Below are 21,610 nucleotides of genomic sequence, written 5' to 3' on the forward strand. Positions count from 1 at the left end.
CGCGACCAAAGCTTCGCAAAGACTCTCTCAGTAAGATATACAGACAAGAGCGACTTTTTTTGCTTAATTGCATAAACGTGTCATGGTGCAGTGAAGCAATGAAATTTTCTCGGAATGATGAACGTCATTCGATATTAATCATATAGCCCCGCAGTTTTCACAGTTCCTTTTCTTACTATGTTCTATGAGATTCCATAAAGCCTTAACTTGGAGGTAGTATTCAGTGCTTTTTATTTAGCACCTCTATGAATGTTCGGACAGATTAGGCTCAGAAATAGAGAGAAACGGGCTTGGCAGGTTGTAAAATGTGGGCAGTAGGCGAGAGACACTGGCAGAATTGAGCGGTAAGGACTGGTCATGTCAGGCGTGTCCAGAAAGTAATTTCCGATCTGCCGCGAAATGGAAACCACAGTGAAAATCCCAAGAAGCTTTGCACAGATGTTTTGGGCAGTGTCTCTAGTATGCCCGTCAATCATGTCACGTTGCAGTTCGCATTTATGAGAGCACTCCAAGCAGTTACAGATGCCTAGAAAATTGTGACTCCCGAGCCTAGCATGGGTGCCTGCCGAGAGATTTCGCCTGATTTATGCAAATTTGATGGATTTCCTTCTTCATGACATTTCTCTGCCACACACTGCAGGGGAAATGAAGACGCTCCGGCAGCGTTTTCGGTGGGAAGTGTTTGATCACTCGCCACACAGACCAGCTCCCTCTGATTTTCATCTCTCCTCGCATGAACCACAATGGCTATGAAGACAACTTTTTGGCACAGACAACGAGCTGCAGACAAGTGTAGGCAATTGGCAGACGCACAGGCGGCTGGCTCTTATGAGGAGGGAATTGAGAAGCTGGTACATAACTACGATAATGCCTGTGGCGGAGCGGCTAGTATGTAAAGAAGCAGTTGGAAAGTGTAGCTAACTGTTGCAAATAAAACATTCCTGATTTTCACTGTGGTTTCCATTACGCCAGCGATCGAAACTTATTTTCTGGACAACGCTCGTGTAATGTTCCGCTTTTTCCTTGACTAAGTAGTTCATTTGAAGCCCTTTACTATAAATAAGAGAGTCTCCTAAGAAGCTTACTATCCAATGTTTTCTACGTACTAAAATTCAGTTATATACTAAGGTATTTAGCAAAGGGCGTTCCCGGACGACACAAGCGCTGTACAGGGATTTGCGAGAACAAGTCTGGCCGAAACAGGCTTAGATCGCCACATACACGTCAGCTACCCTCTTACTGCCTTTTTTTTTTAGTGTGAAGAGCCTGTATATATAGACAGGTGGTGTACCACCTCATATCTCAATACCATACTGAAGATGTGGATGTATCACTCCTAGGTATATTTGTCTCAAGCTATCATGATCCAGGAATACTGATTGTGAGACTCTTTCCAGTAGATATACGTTAGTACTGATTGTCCTACAAATATCGTTTATATGTTCTTTCCGCTGCAGGTGTTCGTCGACAATTATACCAAAAAATACGAAGTGCGACAGTAAACTAATGAGACTGGTGTGAAAAAAATGTTGCTTACCGTTTTAGTCAAGTTTAGTGTTGTCTCCATCAAAGTAGTTCCCTTTTGATTGTACACACCGTTTTCAGCTCTTCTGCCATTGATGCTAACATTTCTGGAACTCATCTTCTATAATATCCTCCAAGACCCTCGTCACAGCTTTTTGAACATCTTGTGTTGTTTGAAAATGGTGTCCCTTGACCGCCGTTTTGACTCTTGAAAATAGAAAAAAGTCACATGGAGCGATATCTGGTGAATAAGGTGGCTGTGGTAGTATTGATATTTGTTTTGAGGTTAAAAATTGCTGTACTGACAGCAGTATGGGATGGCGCATTATCGTGATGCAGAATCCAATTATCAGCAATGTTGGCACGGACGAGAACTCTTTTACGAAGTCTTCCTAAAATTCAGTTTTCTGCAATCATTTTCACGGATAATCTACGATCAGTTCATGCACCCTGGCCAAGTTGACATCCGTCCGTGAGATTGATGGTCGTCCACCGCGGTCTTCATCTTCAACATTCGTTCTGCCTTCACTAAACATTTTATGCCAACGAAAAACTTGAGCTCTTGACATACCCCCTCTCCAAAAGCCTCCTGAAGCTTACCGTAAGTTTTCATCGCGTTTCACCCAATTTAACGCAAAAAGAAATGGCATACCATTGCGCGATATTATGCGGTTCCATTTCCGCGACACAAACACGTGTTATTACAGTACAACTCACGACTGAGCAGTTGCATCGATGTGCCGCTTGGACTAGAAACATCTTACAGACCAAGGTCAAAGATATTGTGCCTAGGCAAGCCTGCAGGGTTGCCACATCTTGCAAAGAAAACCAGTCTCATTACTTTATTGTCGCACCTCATATGTGTTTGTGTAGCTAAAGGCCAATGGAAGTGTAAAGATCTGGTAGAGAAACATAGCTGTTTTCCTTGAGTGGTCCATAGTGTAATTGTGGAAAGTAAAATAGCCTTCCACTTTCAAATGGTTCAAATGGCTTTGAGCACTATGGGACTTAACGTCTGTGGTCACCAGTCCCCTAGAACTTAGAACTACTTAAACCTAACTAACCTAAGAACATCACACACATCCATGCCCGAGGCAGGATTCGAACCTGCGACCGTAGCAGTCGCGCGGATCCAGACTGACGCTTAGAACCGTTCCGCCACCGCGGCCGGCCCTTCCACTTTGAAAGGTGTAGTAGAGTGGTCGTTCATATTGCTATATGACATAATTACAGAAGTTGATAGTCAAGGGTGCCTCGATGTTTGGTAGAGCCTTCTGTGGGTGTTTGGACTTGTGGAAGATAGGGGTTCAATAAAAGTTGTTTATGCCAGTAATTACGTTCTGTGTACTAACTAAAGACTGGCGTTATATGGATAATCCAGGTTTTCCTAGAAACAGGAATTCTGCGCTGCGTAATACTCAATGCGCCGAGCGTAGTACTTCGTCCCTTCGACGGTGACAAAATAGTGGTGCTGCCTTCTAAGAGATCGCAATGCGTAGTGAGCCAACGCTTTACGCCAGAAGTGACAGGCAAACCGGCTCTGGACGAGTCTAAATCGTTGTACGCTGCGTTATAGTGCAGCAGTTGCTGCAGGTCAGGTAAAATTCGTGTGTAAAATGGCCAGAAAGAATTCTGAAAGGCTACAAGTGCGTTTGAGTGCCGTGGAAAATGAACTGTTAATTGACACAGTCTCTCAGCATATCGATGTATAGGACATGATGAATCCACACTATACAAATATAGACCATGACTTGGTTTGGACAGAAATTAGGAACCATATCAACATGACAAGTAAATAGACTCAAATGAAATAATGTAAAAGTTAACGTAGTTTTTGGTTTCATTTACTGGGTGAACATAAATGCGCGACGGATTTAAGCATTGCATTCCAGCCGAAAATGCACTATCCTGTTCGTGTGGCACAAAATTCCAACCTCTAGGGAAACCATGCTTTATACTGCATCGCTGTCTATGCAACATGCATTCTCCCCTCAACTAAAACAGACATTCCTTCCTTAAAGGCTTGTTGATGCAATCGCGCGACAAAAGTTTGCTCCATAAATCTGTCTGAGAACCGTTGGCGTCATTCCAGCTGCGTGCCGGTTAGCAGTGGACAAGTTAACGTGCCGGTACATAGCGGCGCTTGTCTAGCAGAAGATAGAGTGCGGTCTTAATTTGACATTGCGCTAACGGAACTCTGGCGACCGTTTGGGAGAGACGCGAGCCAACCTGTTGTCGATAACAAAGATACTGGGTCACAGTACATGTTTATGTGGTAAAAAGCAGTTACAATGGCGACACTACGTCTTACGACACGCAAGTACCGAAGACCTTGACTAAACATGGTTGTAGGTAGAGGTGAAAAATCAACAATGCACACTACACCAAACGCATAGAGTTACCAGGCGTTGATTAGTGGGACTTCCTCGATAGACGCGAAATGGATAGAGGGAAGATGAGTTCGTAAAGTGTCGTGAAACCTTAGAGGAAATCTTCCTACACATTTGAGGAAAGTTTGTTTAATGTGTACAACAAATGAATTACAGCAATACGAACGTCAAGGAACAAGAAACGTAGACTGGTTTTTAACATCTGTCGACAAAAAGGCTATTAAGAATAAAACATCATCAATCCTCCTCCAATAAAACGTTTATATAATGTGAGCGCGTGATCACGTTGATTATAAAACTAGAGCTTCGGCTACTGTTGCAAGTGCGCATCATCATGGTGATGTATTTACATGACGATGTACTCACGTATCCGGAAACGTTTTACTGTGGAAGAGAATAGTCAAGGCAGTCTACGCTCGCAAATGAAGCTTTAGTGGAATTAAATACAGACGGTAAAGAAGCTGTCAGGAATGACCAGAGACACCAGGAAGTACTAAAGTAAAGCAGTTCTCAACATAGAGGCTGATTTGAATATGGTTCAAATGGCTCTGAGCACTATGCGACTTAACTTCTGAGGTCATAAGTCGCCTAGAACTTAGAACTAATTAAACCTAACTAACCTAAGGACATCACACACATCCATGCCCGAGGCAGGATTCGAACCTGCGACCGTAGCGGTCGCTCGGCTCCAGACTGTAGCGCCTAGGACCACACGGCCACTCTGGCCGGCTGATTTGAATAGTGCAGAGCTATGCTAGGCACGGTTTTATTGAAGATGATGATCACAATGTAATATATAAAACGAATATTTGTTTGTTTGTTCGTCTTCTAAGCTTTTCTATAACGTTCATCCGACTGCGGTGAAACTTTGGTGAGTTGCTGTTACAGTCGGGAACCGCGCGACCGCTACGGTCGCATGTTCGAATCCTGCCTTGGTCATGGCTGTGTGTGATATCCTTAGGTTAGTTAGGTTTAAGTAGTTCAAAGTTCTAGGGGACTCATAACCTCAGCAGTTGAGTCCCATAGTGCTTAGAGTCATTTGAACCTTTTTTTTTTTTTTTTTTTTTTTTTTTTTTTTTTTTAAAGTTGCTGTGCATAGGCCCGCGAAGGTTTTTGTAGGGATAGGGACCACTATCTCGGGCAGAAGTGGTTGTGCGTTTCCAAATATGGTGACAAAACAGCGTAACTCAGAAACGTCTTGATCAATTTCAACCAAATTTTGTATATGTATGCGTCATTATTTGTGTGTTCATTTGTATAAAACTACAGTGAGGATAATATACCCCGACCACCCATAGGGGTTAGCGTGGAGGATTAGAAGCCGCGACGTGTAAGAACATTCGATGACGATCGATAGTGGAATTGAACCCATAGCGTTTAAGGTCAACAGGTCATTGGTGACAACTGGGATTAATATTCATACCTAGGAAAAAAAATTGTTCAAATGGCTCTGAGGGGTACTGCCTTAGTTCAAAATGGCTCTCAGCACTTTGGGACTTAACATCTGAGGTCATCAGTCCCCTAGAACCTAGAACTGTTTAAACCTAACTAAACTAAGGACATCAGACACATACATGCCCGAGGTATGATTCGAACCTGCGACCGTAGCAGTCGCGCGGTTCCGGACTGAAGCGCCTAGAACCGCTTGGCCACCATGCCCGGCCATCCCGAGGAGTCGTGTGCATGGAGTGAGGGTGCGTAGACAGTGACACATCAGTATATCTCTGTAACGACTGAAGCAGTTTCAAGCAAACTTGGTACACGTATCACTGGAGAAAATTACTGTGACACTAAGGCAGTAGCCGGCCGGGGTGGCTGAGCGGTTCTAGGCGCTACAGTCTGGAACCGCGCTACCGCTACGGTCGCAGGTTCGAATCCTTCCTCGGGCATGGGTGTGTGTGATGTCCTTAGGTTAGTTAGGTTTAAGTAGTTCTAGGTTCTAGGGGACTGATGACCTCAGAAGTTAGGTCCCAAATTGCTGAGAGCCATTTTGAACTAAGGCAGTACCCCTATCGCCGAACCTAAGGATAAAGTGGTTGGCGTTAAAGTGTTACTCTGGAAGGCCTGGAGCAACCAAATCTGGTACACACATGATTTTTTATCTGCTTAAAAACACTGTTCCAATAAGATCAAATAAGATACCTTCTAACCCTAGGGTTGGGGTGCTGATGAGAATGGATGACACACAAACAAATTCGAAAATAATCCATCGATATTACTTTTCTGTACTTACAATTAGTTAAATTGAAACACTTTAAAAGTATGAATCGCAATGTGCCACTTGTTCTTGTTGTCGAATGCGTCAAACGGGCCTTCAGAATGTACACTGTACAACAGCCAAAAATTTTCTCAGCGTATATTTGCATATATATGTTGTAAGTAGGCTGTTTAGGTTTTTTTATTGGTAACGCCACCTCTGTATGAAAATCACTGGCTGTGCTGTGGGCAGTCTGTGGCTGCTTTGCATTGTTGTAATACTCGCCATTGTAGTGTTAGGCAGCTGGCTGTGAACAGCGCGTAGCGTTGCGCAGTTGGAGGTGAGCCGCCAGCAGTGGTGGATGTGGGGAGAGAGATGGCGGAGTTTTGGTAAATACATTGTTTGTTCTCTATTAATATCTTTCATTTGCTAACTGTCCCTATCAGTAGTTAGTGCCTTCCATAGTTTGAATCTTTTATTTAGCTGGCAGTAGTGGCGCTCGCTGTATTGCAGTAGCTTGAGCAGCGAAGATTTTTGTGAGGTAAGTGATTTGTGAAAGGTATATTTTAATGTTAGTCAGGGCCATTCTTTTGCAGGGAATTTTGAAAGTCAGATTGCGTTGCGCTAACAAAATATTGTGTGTCAGTTTAAGGACAGTCGTGTAAGAATTGTTGAAAGGGGACGTTTCAATGTGTATATAAGCATGAGGCCGAAACTATGGGAGGGAAAATTTAACGTCGAAATCTAGCCGCCTAGCGAGTTGCAGCAGTGCTTCAGTCTCTGGACTCACATGAGGTGGGACGTTTGTACAGTTCCCGCCTGACCATCCATATTTAATTTTTCGTGGTTAACCGTAAGTGATTTTAAACAAACGCCAGGGTGGTTCGTTTCACAAGGACACGGCCGATGTCCTTCTCCATCTTATTTAAACACGTGCTCCGTCTCTAACGATCCCATCGCCGACGGTACGCTAAAGCATAATCTACTTTTATTCCCTTTCGAGGGCCGTTTCTGCGGTCATGAACCCGAAGGCGCGATGCGCCTCCCCATTCTTGCATCGTACATCATCGACTACGCCCCTTATAGACTCATATCTAGACCTGCCTGCAATTTCTTTCCTTCCACCATTCCTCAACTACAATTTTCAGCATCCACCCAAGCAGAAATGTGATTTCAACTACTTAATTTTTTTTCGATTCATAGTGTTATATACTGTGTTTTTGACTCGCTGACTCCTTGCTCGACGTCTTTATTCCTTGCTCGATTCATATATCTTATTTTCAACAGTCCTTGCGACATAAAACTTCAAAGGCTTTTCATTCCCCCGCTCCAATTACCCACATTTCACATCTACACGGACTTGTGTCCCACATATGTTGTTGTTCTGGTCTTCAGTCTAAAAACTGGTTTGGTTGTAAAAGTTATCGCCAATCAGTGTTCCTACTAGAGGTCTCAAGGGTCCTACTATTAGGAGCCGCAAGCGGATGTTCACTACTGTTTTGACGCAGCCACTGACGAAGAAGCATTATGGGCCTCTGACAATGAGTAAAAACTCTAAACTGGCCAACCGAATAAATGTGAGCATTCACTGATAACATTTACATGCAAATTTAGTCAGATTACAGACGCTCTGTGTCAACAACATGACAAATATGAATGAAAACTCGTTCGATTCAGCTCTCCACGCTGATCATTTCTGTAAAAAGGTTCTTCATCTCTGAATAACTGATGTAACCTACAGTGAGGTGTGGGAACTCATAAGATAGCAAATAACTGTTGTAACCTACAGTGGGGTGAGGGATAGCGATATGCGCTTAAGGGATGGTGATAATATCGTATACACAAGGTATAAAAGGGCTGTGCATTTGTACTCTGGTGAATCATGTGAAAAGGTTTCCGATGTAATTATGGCTCCACGACGGGAAATCGAACTTTGAACGCGGAATGGTAGTTTGAGCTAGACAAATGGGACATTTCATTTCGGAAATCGTTAGGGAATTCAATATTCCGAGATCCACAAAGAGTGTGCCAAGAATACTACATTTCAGTCATTACCTCTGACCACGGACAACGTAGTGGCCGACGGCCTTCCCTTAACGACAGAGAGAAACGGTGTTTGCCTTAGATTGTCAGTGCTGACAGACAAGTAACACGGCGTGAATAACAGCAGAAATCAATGTAGGACGTCCGACGAACGTATCCGTTAGGTCTGTGTGGCGAAATTCGGCGTCAATGAGCTATGGCAACAGACGGTCGACGCGAGTGCATTTACTAACAAGCACATCGTCATTGTTCTCCAGTCTTAGGTGACTGGAGAACAATGACCTGCTCAGATGAGTCCCGATTTCAGTTGGCAAGAGATGATGATAGATTTAGAGTGTGGCGCAGACCTCGCGAAGCCACTGACCCAGGTTGTCACCAAGGCTCTGTGCAATCTCGTGGTGACTCCACAAAGGTGCGGACTGTATTTACGCGGAATGGACTGGTTCCTCTGGTCCAACTGAACCGATCATCGAGTGTAAGTGGTTATGTTCGGCTACATGGAGCCCATTAGCAGCCATTCATGGGTTTTATGTTTCCAAACAACGATGGACTTTTTTAAAGGTAACAATCCCCGATATCACCAGGCCACAATTGTCCGCGATTGGTTTGAGGAACTTTCTGGACAATGCGAACGAAGGATCTTTCCACCCATCGAACATTTATGGGACATAATGGAGAGGTCGTTTCAGCTCAACTATAGAAGTAGCATGGCTTAATATTTCTGCTGTGGACTTCCAACAACTTTTTTAGTCCATGCCACGTCGAGCTCCTGCGATATGCCGGGCAGAAGGAAGTTCGACACTGTATTACGGGTGCCTCCTGACTTTTGTCACCTCAGTGCACATCCGCCGTTTATCTTGTAATTTCTTTCCCGAACACTACGTATTTCGCTCAGATGATCTTCCAAGTGAAAATATGCAAAATAAGGCACCACTCCTGTCTTCAAATAACACAGTGAAAGATACCTGTAAAGGCGCATGCACACCAGGCCAACGAAGGCCAACGAACGATAGCCAATCGATTCGACAGGACGTCGGTCGTCAATGCATTGGCGTTCGGCCTTCCGTTCTCAGCAAACCAAGAGGCCGGGACCAAGGGCTGCGGCCACGTGGAATCGCAACTGGCTTTGACAAATTGCCGACGTTGTTCCCGTTATGTTATTGTTATGAAATTGAGTTTTAGTCCAACGTTATGTGGGAAAAAAAGGATTTAGCAGTCGTTGCAAGTAAAGAACTTACTTTACTGCAAGACGCTGATCATCAGAAAACGCTGGTGGATAGTCTCTCTTTTAAAAATTAGGGAGCAGTGTGGTGGGTCGAAATTAATGTCTCAGCCTAAAGCTGAATCGAAATATGGGCTATTTAAATTTTTTTCCGAATGAAGGTTACAAATTTCGAATCGTTGTGTAAGCTGTAAAATTTCCGAAGGTGACCCTTCGTTTAGGCACCGTTCAGCACCACCCGAGTTTTGTTTCTCTTGATGGTTGACAGTGAAAAGATACCAATAATGACTCCATTTTCTTTATTACATCATGCACGTTACTGTTAACTGCTCACTTACACTTATCAGCCAGCGTATTATGACCACCTAACTAATAACCGTTACGTCCACATTTGGCACGGATAATGGCGGCGACGCGTCTTAGCGAGGAAACAGCGAGGCCTTCGTAGGTCGCTGGAGGGATTTGGTACCACATCTGCACACACAGATCACCTAATTCCCGTAAGTTCCGGGAAGGGGGGCGAAGAGCTCCGATGCCAAATTTAATCACATCCCAGGTGTGTTCCATCGGGTTCGGATCTGGCGAGTTGGGGGGCAAGCACATCAAGAGGACCTCGCCACTGTGTTCCTCGAACCACTTCATTACACTCCTCGCCTTGTGACATGCCTCTTTTTCTTGTTGAAAAATGCCACTGCAGTCGGGGCAACATGATAGTCATGAAGGGGTGTACGTGGTCTGCAACCAGTGTGCAGTCCGTAAATGGTGGTCTAGTGGCAAGTGGGGTCTCGGGTTTTATTCTCGGCAGGTTTGGGGATTTTTCTCTGCCCAGGTGCAGGGTATTTGTGTTGTCGTCATTATTTCATCGTCATTCGTGTAAGTGGCTACATTGGACTATGTAAAGATTGGGACTTTGTAAGGGCGCTGATGACCGCGCAAGTGAGCGCCCCATAAACCAAACATCATCAACCAGTGTACATTACCCCTTGGCCGTCATGGTGCCTTGCACGAGCTCCAATGGACCCATGGATGTTCACGTGGATATTCCCAAGAGCACAATGGAGCCGCCGCCAGCTTGTCTCCGCCCAGTAGTATAAGTTGTTCCTGTTGCCCAGGGACATGACGGATTCGCGCCATCCCAACGGCATGATGAAGAAGGTACCGGGATTCATCAGATCATGCAGCACTCTGCACTGCGCCGAAGTCCAGTGCCGATGACCACGTGTCCATTTCAGTCATAGTTTCCGAGGTCGTGGTGCTAACATTCTAACATTGGCACACGCGTGGCTCGTCGCTGCCAGAGCCCACCGTTAAGAGTGTTAGGTGCAATGAGTGTCCAGACTCAGCATTAAAGTCTGTTGTTAGTTCTGCCACAGTTCGCCGCCTCTCATGTTTTACCAGTCCGCCCAGACTGACTTCTGTAATGAGGAGTAGCCGCCCAACCCCAAGACGTCTGGACGTGGTTATACCTCGGTTTTGCCACGTGCTGAATACACTCTCCACAGTACTTCTCTAACATCCGGCAAGTAGTGCAGTTTCCGAAATGCTCCTTCCGAGTCTCTGGGCCACCACAATCTGCCTCGGTGAAACTCAGATACTGCATGGGGGCTTAATTAAATAATATTGAAAATACTTTTAGTTTTTTAGTAGCTGTGTGTCCGATTACGCTGTGTCTCGTAAACGGTTGGCCCTGACTAGTATTATTACGCTATCTGACTGCAAAGAACAACAACAAAGAATGAAATGAAAATTTTCATAAACACAGTTAATTAATTAAGTCCCCAGCAACTATAAAACCTACTAACCCAAGCACAAGTATCACTGTTCTGTATGTGGAAGTATGACTCAACGCACATCTGGCGCGGTTCTTCTTCAACAAGACAAGAATTTTTAAAAAATTTCAGACACACAAATAATAAAGAACATAGTGGTTTTTACCTTTATACATATTGACGAAATGCACTCTGATCATTACAATATCTTCATTAGAATAACATCTGCTATCTCTCCCATCAAATAACTGGATAAAACATGGAACAAACACTACTTACTACAACATCTCGACAAGCCTTGCCCACTAGCACATCTCAACACGAACTGTCTTCTACGAGCTCTGCCCACGCACTGACTTCTACGAGCTCTGCCCACGCACTGACTTCTACGAGCCCTCAACAAGCACTGTGGAGGCGGCTTAATAATACTCTTTGGCGCAATCTCTGGCGCAGTGGCTCAGTGTAGCCACCTTTCAATACATCGCGCATCTTTCCCATCTTATACTCCGACAGCACGCTCACAGACACTACATGCACCGTGCCTGTGTCTGACTAGCAGTCATTCCCCTGCAGGTGACGCTGCTATCGCCTGGACGGGTTTGTATCGATATTAGGACGGTGGTCATAATGTTCTGGCTAGTCAGTGTATTTCCCTCCAAGTGACTATTCTTTTCAATTTGTTTTTATAATCCCAGTCCCATGAATATTGCCGTCCATAATGAAACTCTTTCAGCTTTAATGCTGTCTCCGTATTCCACTTCATACTTCATTATTTTTAAATACAATAAATAACCGCCCGTTCAACAGCAAATCGCTACGGGATCAACGAATATTCGACCCAGAGTCCACAATAGGAGAGCAGTAACGAGGTCAATCAACCGCCAACGATCTGATGTTGCTGCCAGCAGATCGAACCGCAACCAGGGCCAACCGCTTCGTTGGCTCCGATTTTTCACCTGTACTCACTAAGCAAATCTCGTCCAACAAAGCGTCATCCATTGACCTTCGTTTACCTAGTTTGTACGTGACTTAAGAACAAAGCGTGATGATGCATGTGCAGCATGATGATGACGATGATGATGATGATGATGGTGATGATGTCAGTCATGGGTTCGAGAGATGACTGAACCGTTTCTCAGGTCCCGTAACTGCCCTTTGACCGTATACTCCGTTTTCTGGACGGGTTGTGGTCTGCAGCGCGGAGAAGAAACTTTTCTCGCACCTTATCGTCCGCCTAAGTCGCGGGCCCCTTTCGGGCGCGGAGGTGGAGGCGGTGCGCTGCGTGTTTGTGGCGGCAGGTGCTGCGGCGGCGCAGGTGCGTCCCTTAGCAGCCAGCAGCTGCCTCTCCGCCCGCGGATAAGGCCCGCTCTCTCCTGCGGATTCCTGCGCCAGGCAGCAAGCGGCAGGCGCGCTTTCTCTTATAACCCCTGTGCCCCCACCTCGTAAACACCGAGGTTATCTTACACGGCTGTCTTCCGGCGCGTTAAGAGTGGGCAATAGTCGCGCCAGCGACATCATACTGAGTAAATATTCCCATTAAACGGCCGAGAAATGCCACGCAGAGCCTAGCGGCTCCGCCGGCCAGTTCGAGTTCCACACTCTCCGTGGTATTTTCAGTGGCAACCTAAGCACATACTGGACATGCTACAGGTAGCGCTTAGCTATCGAATAACTGTGACGAGCAGTAGGTAGTTGATATAGCGGTTGATGTAGCCGGAGTTTCGACAGCCTCTAGTGGCCCGTCTTTTCACCAGACTTATAAACTGGAACGTACCAACATACACTATAAGACAAAAAAAGGGCCCTCCGCGAAGAAATTATCCGGATGGCATGGAACTCAGTAGATGTGATCTACATGTACAGACAAATTACAGTGTCAAAAAAAGTGGAAGATTTATTCAAGAGAAAGAGATTCAAGTCAATAACGTGTTGCTCCATCTCTGGCTCTTATGCAAACAGTTATTCGGCTTGGCATTCGTTAACAGAGTTGTTGGAAGTCCGCCTGGTGCTCTCATGAGCAAACCCGATGGCCAAGGTAGTTATTCGGCTTGGCATTCGTTAACAGAGTTGTTGGAAGTCCGCCTGGTGCTCTCATGAGCAAACCCGATGGCCAAGGTAGGGTTTGGCTAGCACGAAGACAAACTGTGGCAACTCTCGTCGTATGCGGGCGGACACTCTCTTGGAGAAATGTGAGTCCAGGATGTCCTGCCTTGAAGGGCAACAAAACAAGGCGTACAATATCGTCGACTTACGCTGTGCTATAAGAGTGCCTCGGATGACAATCAATGGGGTCCTGCAATGAAAAGAAATGGCAACGCCGGCCGGTGTGGCCGAGCGGTTCTAGACGCTTCAGTCCGGAACCGCGCGACCGCTACGGTCGCAGGTTCGAATCCTGCCTCGGGCAGATTGATGACTCAAAAAAAAAAAAAAAAAAATTATTTGAAACACGTAGCTGTAGATTTATACACTCTTAGACAGCCATTCATAGGTGTCTGACGTAGCGCCTTACCACAATGCTTGCTGACTGTCTTACGTCTTTGGCAGATGCCACCGCTAGTAGATACAGAGTAATCGAGCCTGCCGGAAATAGAGAAAATACTTTCACAAGCTTAACGATGAAGCAGTGATATCATCCGCTCTTTGTTTGGTAACGTTTCAGGAATCATAACGCTAATAACGCACAAAAATTGAGGACAAATTCTGAACTGTACGCATGCTGAGCCTGTAAATTTAAGCCGAGGAGATTGAAAGGATCATAATAATTTTGGACTTCTCTGATGGAGCTCGAACATGAATCCTTATCCTTCGAGATACCTATAAATACACATTTGTAACTCCATAACTTCTTCAACCTGCCAGCTGCTTTCTCCCATTTTTCGAATCCCACGAAGGGTCTCCTGACATACTTAGCTGGACTAGAGTTTGATATTCAGGACGAGTAAGTTGAATTTATCGAAATACCCATCCGTCGTGCAGCCTCGCCTGTTCTGCTGCTTTTGGCAAGACCTTCACGTCAGAATTTTCCAATTGAGGAAACTGGTATGGGCTGGGCCAATTCGCATTAAAGTTGTCGGCATCTGTCGCAGTGAAATTATATTCAGCAGGTGCGCTAGCCACCTGTCGTGAAACACGAGTAAACTTTCAGGGAACGTGACGAGTATCACTTCGTGTGATCACTTATTAGGAGTAACAACTACGACTGCGCAGTTATGTAACTACCACTTCATAACCCGTGACTGAACTTTTTAATTGCGACAGGCTTCAGTTAACAATATAAGTTCATAGCTCAGCACCATTGCTCTCAAGAAATACAATACATCGCTAATTCTACGGCGGCGTGCTGAAAAGTAATGCCTCCAAATTTTTTTGTGGGAAAACTCTTAAAGCCTTAAACCTTTTTAAATAAAACAAACATTATTAACATTCTGCAACTTTATTCTTCATGTCTACATATGTTTTCTCAACATATTCAACCTGGCAACGAACACATTTCTCCCAACGAGAGAGCAGGTTGATATTGTCGCTGTAGAACGTCTGACTTTCATTGACGGATCCACATCTTCACCTCTGTTTATACCGCTTAATCACTGTCTACATCTGCATCTACATAGGTACTCCTCAAGCCACCGGGCGGTGCATGGCGGAGGGTATCCTGTATCACTATTATTCCTTTCCTTCCCTATTCCAACCGCAAACAGAACGAGGAAAAAATGACTGTCTATATTGCCTTCCTGTGAGCCCTAATGTCTCGTATCTTACCTTCGTGGTCCTTACGCTCAATGTTTGTCGATGGCAGTAGAATCGTACGCCAGTCAGTTTCAGATGCCGATTCTCTAAATTTTCTCGATAGCGTTTGTCGAGTAGAACGTCACCTTCCCTCCAGCGATTTCCATTTGAGTTCCTGAAGCATCTGAACACTTACGTGTTGTTTGAACCCACTAGTAAAAAATCTACCAGCCCGCCTCTGAACTGCTTGATGTCTCCCTTCAATCCGACCTGGTACAGATCCCAGACACTAGAGCCGTACTCAAGAATGTGTCGTACCAGCGTCCTATAAGTGGTCTTTACAGGTGAACCATTCTTTCCTATAATTCTCCCAGTAAACTGAAGTCTAGCATTCGCCTTTCCCAACACAATTCTCACATGTTCGTTCCATTTAATACGCTTTGCAACGTTACGCCTAGATATTTGATGGACTTGACTGTGTCTAGCAGCACACTTGCAATACTGTATGTGAACATTACAGGTTTACTCTTCTTACTCGTTCTCAGTAACTTTCATTTTTCCACATTTACCATTCATCACACCAGCTGGGGATTTTGTCTAAGTCGTCTTGCATCTTCCTACAGTCACTCGACTTTGACACCTCACCTTACACCACAGTATCATCAACAAACAACAGCATATTAATGCCGACCCTGTCCGTCAAATCATTTATGTATATAGAGAACAGATGCGGTCTTATCACACGTCCATGGGGCACTCCTGGCGATACTCTTATCTCTGATGATCAAAGTGACATCGCCGAAGGCATTCTTTAAATTTTGGAGACAGATGAAAATCGGATGGGGCCAAGTCGGGACTGTACGGATGATGATCGATGACAGTGAATCTAAGGCGTCTGATTCTTGCAGTTCTTGTGAATAGTCTGCGTTGTCATACTGAAGAAGAGTGAGCCCCATGTATGGACGAACTTTTCCAAGTTCGAAACTCGATTACAGCACGCTGTTTCTCACACACCGACTACATCGACGGAGAAAAAACACAACATCCTTTTCACATTTTTAGGTTGCCTACCACATTCAAACTTCTGACATTCCACACTCCCCGACTCGCAGAACTTTATCCTTTTGCTGGTTATTCAGTCTTTTTCTCATGGTTACCTCCCCCTTGCCGATGGAGAGATCATCATGACACTTTCCAATTACAGGCCACATGTCCTATAGGTAGATACTATGTGCCATTAATGCAGTGGTTTTCATTAAGTTCTATATCGTCATGCCTTTGTTCATTCCTGATTGCTTCGCGTTTTAGGGAAAATTTTCCAGACCAAGAGAAAGAGAATACTCTTAACTTTTGACCGCTTCTCCTCCCTCTCTGACAAGCCCATTGGCAGAAAGAGGGTTGTCTTCTTATGCCGGAAGTCTTTGGCCGTCCTGCTGATGATCTGTTAAAAATGGTTCTGAGCACTATGGGACTTAACTTCTGAGGTCTTCAGTCCCCTGGAACTTAGAACTACTTGAACCTAACCAACCTCAGGACATCACAAACATCCATGCTCGAGTCAGGATTCGAACCTGCGACCGTAGCGGTCGCGTGATTCCAGACTGTAGCGCGAAGAACCGCTCGGCCACCTCGGCCGGCGCTGATGATCTGTACTCAAAATTTAAGCAGTGGCGAATTTCGAACCTGAGACCCAGATTGTTTTGATTACTAGTCAAAACAGCTACTACTTTTTTCTTTTTTTTTTAGCAATGAATTAAAATTTGTGCCACGGCAGGGACTTGAACACAAGTCGCCTGCTTACATTTTTTAAGGATTAGTGTATTTTTTATTTAAAAAATATATGACCTTTCCAGTTTTTTTCCAAACCCTTTTTTATATTTATTTAGATCACATACGACGCCTCCCAGGAGAAAAATAACGACGTGTAATTAACATCAATAACAAACAAAACACAAACGGAATTAAAAACATCCTCTTTGCAAAACAAACAAAATCACTTCCTCGCCCCGCCAACTTGTGGGTGGACACACTCAGAATCCCAAGGCAGTCAGGCATGTTCCGGGCACGTCTTCAAGAAGAAAATTCCACTTACCGGTACACTGCACCGAGTCCTGAAATTACATACGCTGAAATCACCTTCTCATATCCGGGACACAGTAGCTGCATGGATCTCGAAGAAGGCACCACCCAAAAAGTTAGCAAAGTACTGACGGTATCTCGGACTGTGTGCGAGAAAGGTAAAGCGATCTTGCAGGAATGTCCAAAACTCAAGAATACTCTTATCGTCTTTATGGAACAAATAAGGGATCGAGAGGCCTTTTATCCAATTCATCGCGTTGGTCTTAAAAATGTGGAACCCTTCACAATTCTGCGTGCACAGGGGCCATACTAATCTTCTCTGTATCATTCCAATTTTAGTACGCTTACGCCTCACGGGGTAGCCGAGCGGTCTGTGACACCTCGTCAGGATTCGCGCGGCTTCCCCCGTCGGAGGTTCGAGTACTCCCTCGTGCATGTGTGTGTGTGTTGTCCTTAGCGTAAGTTAGTTTAAGTTAGATTAAGCAGTGTGTAAGCTTAGGGACCGATGACCTCAGCAGTTTGGTCCCATAAGATCTTACCACGAATTTCTAATTTTAGTACACGTACCACCGAAGCGAGTACGACTAGACCACTGGTACAAAAGGCAACCACTTCATAACTCGTGACAAAACTTTATTACTTATTAACTGTGACATGCTTCAGTTAACAATATAAGCAGTTCCGGCCTGGGTTGCCGAGCGGTTCTAGGCGCTACAGTCTGGAACCGCGCGACCGCTACGGTCGCAGGTTCGAATCCTGCCTCGGGCATGGGTGTGTGTGATGTCCTTAGGTTAGTTAGGTTTAAGTAGTTCTAAGTTCTAGGAGGACTGATGACCTCAGAAGTTAAGTCCCATAGTGCTCAGAGCCTTATGAACCATTTTTTATAGTTCAGCAGCATTGCTCTCGAGAAATAAAAGATGTCACTAAATCTAGAAATAACTGAAATTCATCTGGCGAGTCATAACAGCTGCAGCCGTATTATTAATATAACATTTCTTTTACAAATTGGTAATCCATGTATCGGGTTGTGAAGCTCCCACTCTCAGCAGTATTCGTCGCTTCATGGCACTGCACGTTTGAACAGCTATAATCCTAGTAATACTTTAAAATTTTCACCACATAAAATTTGTGTTAATGACACAAATCACAAGACAGGTTTCAAGAGCGGGTTGTCATCTTCAGACAAAACATACAATAATCTTCAAAAATGATCAATACTTCAACAGTGTAAAAACTGTAAAACTGTGGGACTGAACTGTCTCCATCTTATTTTACATCCTGCCCTCTTCATAATATGCTGGCACCGCTGAACCGCCACACTTGTCTCCTTCTGCTCATCGTCTTCTTCCGTCGACTGGCAAAGTTGCCTCGTATCGCGTGTTACGCTGCGGGTTTACCGGCATAGGTCAACCAGCTGCCTGGCGCACTCGTGAAAAGAGTAAGTAGTGCACTGCACTATTGCGGCAGGGGCGTAAAACGAGTCACCGACATTCATGAGCATTTTTCACGGTCGCTGGGATGTGGCACAGCAATTCTGTCTGTAGATGGCGACTGGACTGCTAGTTTATGCAGTAGTCGTTCTTTGACTGCACTTGTTTGGTATATCAACCCGAGACGTGAGGGAATTTTAAGTAACGTCCTCGAAGAGCTCCTAAAGAAACTACTCGAGACATTCACGAGTTGATCGTTTAGAATATTATCGCTCTTACTATTAAACACACCTGTTTCCAATTTTTCACGTAAGCAAAAATTTCTTCCTTTTCTGAAGTGTGTGTAAAACTTCAAAATCTTGATTCAGTTCGATTAGTCGCTGACCTATATGAGGAACGTGGGCGACTGACGCTGATCTTGAAACTTCTTTATTAAAATGTGTGAATCTGCACTCAAACAGCTGAGCGACTGAGAAATGAAACTTCTACGTTATTTGATTCTGAAACAGCTGAGTAATACTGAACGTACTGAGCCTACTTTCTCTTTACTTTGTCTTATCATGTCAACACTGACCCGCAATATTCTAGCGCAACGCAATGTGACTGCACAAATATAATAACCTGACTTCAAATAATTGATACAAAAGAATGGCCCTGACTAAGAAGAAATCCTAAGAATAACCTATACATTTCATTAATCACTTACCCCACAAAAATCTTCATTACGCGAACTACTGTAATACAGCAAGCGCCAATAGTGACAGCTAAATAAAAAAATCTAACTACTAATGCCTTAACTACTAATAGGCAAGTGGTTATCAAAGGAATGATATTGTTGCAAAACCAAATAATGTTTTTTTTTTACCTTAATATCTAACATCCAGTTCAAACACGAATATAAATCGTCAACGACATCCAGTACAAAGATATATAATCATGAATAATCTCCAAGTCGGATACTTCCAGATCAGACCTCCACCCTCCATCAATGGTAACTTCTCACATTTAACATCCATCACTGCTGGCTGTTCACCTCCAACAGCCCAACAGTACTTCCATCACTGCTGGCGACTAACTTCCAACTGTCCAACAGTACTTCGATCATTACTGGCGTCTAATTTACAACAACGAGTCCAAGCAGCCACAGAGTCTCTTACAAAGAAAGCGCAGTCAGAGATCCAACGCAAAGCGCCACACAGCGCTGCCAACACAGAAGCAGCCCACTTACAATCTGTCGAAACTGATCAGTCTGAAGGCATATTTATTCTCATTGTTTCTTATTTCAAAATCCCTCCACTTCAGTCGTATGCGCATTTTATCTTGTATCCTCTCGATTTGTCGTACGTATTGGAATTATTTTTTGGATCGCGATGCACTTTGCGTCCCAAAGAAATTGCCGTTTGACAGGCAACTTTTATACTGATACCCGTGTAGACTGATGTCCACTTACTTTCGACAAAAGGGCAACAAGGCATTCCACGTAATGAAACTGTTGACGACCCCCCAAATGGAGCATTATCGAAGGATACTCCACCCAACACCAGTCCTTTGTACAGATTCCAAATCGACGCTCAAGAAAGCTTCTTATCGCTACTGGTACCGTGAGTCGCGCAAACCCCAGCACTACAAGGGCGGCCACCTCCTGGGCATAAAACCTAACGTCGGTGAAGCTTAGTAGACTTCGTGTGAACTCTCCCATGGGGCAGGGAAGTTGCTCCGGCAACCTGTAACGGTTGAAAATCATCGGTTCTGAACGCTGTGATCAGCACACGGCAGTGGTGGATCTGAACCGCGTCATACTGGCCTATACCAAGTACTTAGCCGCAAAGGCGATCTTGTACAAAAAACTGGTTGCGAGGGGTACCCCCTCCATACAAGTGTAACAGCTTTACTTCACCGGTCCGATACATACTGTTATTATTTCAAAATTTTAAACATGGCTGTAGCAGCAACTGTTGAAAATCTTCATGGTAAATGATAATAGCCAAACAGTTGCAGGATAAAGATTTATTGAAATCCTTGACCACAGTTTCGATACATCTAAATATACCTTCATCATTAGCGAATATGCACCTGAACTGGGAGACACCTTCGTTAGCAAAAAACTTAGCAACATAGCTGAGATAAAAGAAAAAACACAAACACTTATAGCTTTAGTCGAGATAAAAGTTTTCTGGGTTTGGTACCGCGTCATAATGTAAAAACTACTCCTGCTGGAGAAAAACCAACGTTTCGGCCACGATTGCAGCGACCTTCTTCTGGGTGTTATGGTTAGACCCAGAAGAAGGCCGCTGCAATCGTGGCCGAAACGTTGGTTTTTTTAATTTTTCCAGCAGAAGTAGTTTTTACATTATGACGCGGTACCAAACCCAGAAAACTTTTATGTCGACTGACTCTGGCCGCAGAAGCCTACGCAATTATACTTATAGCTTTAAATACCATATTTTATTTATTAAGACAGAGGATTTGAAGTAGCGCACCTTTAAAATTATGACGCGCATGAGTATGTATCCCAGGTTTTAGCGTGCGCGAGTGTTTCGCGCATACCATAAGTACCCTCTCTCGGTGAAATTGTCTGCCCTAGTGCTTGCACACCTTTCTTTCTTTCGCTTGTGCCGTTTTTCCCGCGGATACACAGGGTCGGCATGGTTAATCGGATGTGGTAATAATAGTTGAAGGGGTGGCCGGATGCCCTTCCTGCCGCCACCCCGTACCCCCTGGGAAGGAATTAGTGTACCCCAACTGTCTGTGACTAGTGTAAGCCATGGAATAGTGCGAAAGTGTTCACCTGTCTGCGAGCCGTGTAACTGAGGTGGGACGAGGGGACCAGCCCGGTATTCACCTAGGGGGATGTGGAAAACCGCATAAAAACCACATCCAGGCTGGCCGGCACACCGTTCCTCGTCGTTAATCCGCCGGGCGGATTCGATCCTGGGCCGGCGCTTACCCGTGTCCAGGAAACAGCGCGTTAGCGCGCTCGGCTAACCTGGCAGGTAGTGTGTGCTTCCACACCCTCTTACGCTAATTCATAGGCTAAGTACTGATAGTATGCCGTGTTCGCATCAACCATCTCTTGGCTCTGAGCACTATGGGACTTAAAATCTGAGGTCATCAGTCCCCTAGAACTTAGAACTACTTAAACCTAACTAACCTAAGGACATCACACACATCCATGCCCGAGGCAGGATTCGAACCTGCGACCGTAGCAGTCGCGCGGTTCCGGACTGAGC

The 21,610-nt window shown here is 44.7% G+C and overlaps 1 pseudogene; it reads right to left on the bottom strand.

The window, feature by feature from the left end:
• Positions 1 to 17,215: 17,215 nt before the first annotated feature.
• LOC124799735 lies at positions 17,216 to 17,312 on the bottom strand (annotated as a pseudogene).
• Positions 17,313 to 21,610: the final 4,298 nt, after the last annotated feature.

The sequence above is a fragment of the Schistocerca piceifrons genome, chromosome 5, assembly GCF_021461385.2.
Source record: "Schistocerca piceifrons isolate TAMUIC-IGC-003096 chromosome 5, iqSchPice1.1, whole genome shotgun sequence".
Lineage (NCBI taxonomy): Eukaryota > Metazoa > Arthropoda > Insecta > Orthoptera > Acrididae > Schistocerca > Schistocerca piceifrons.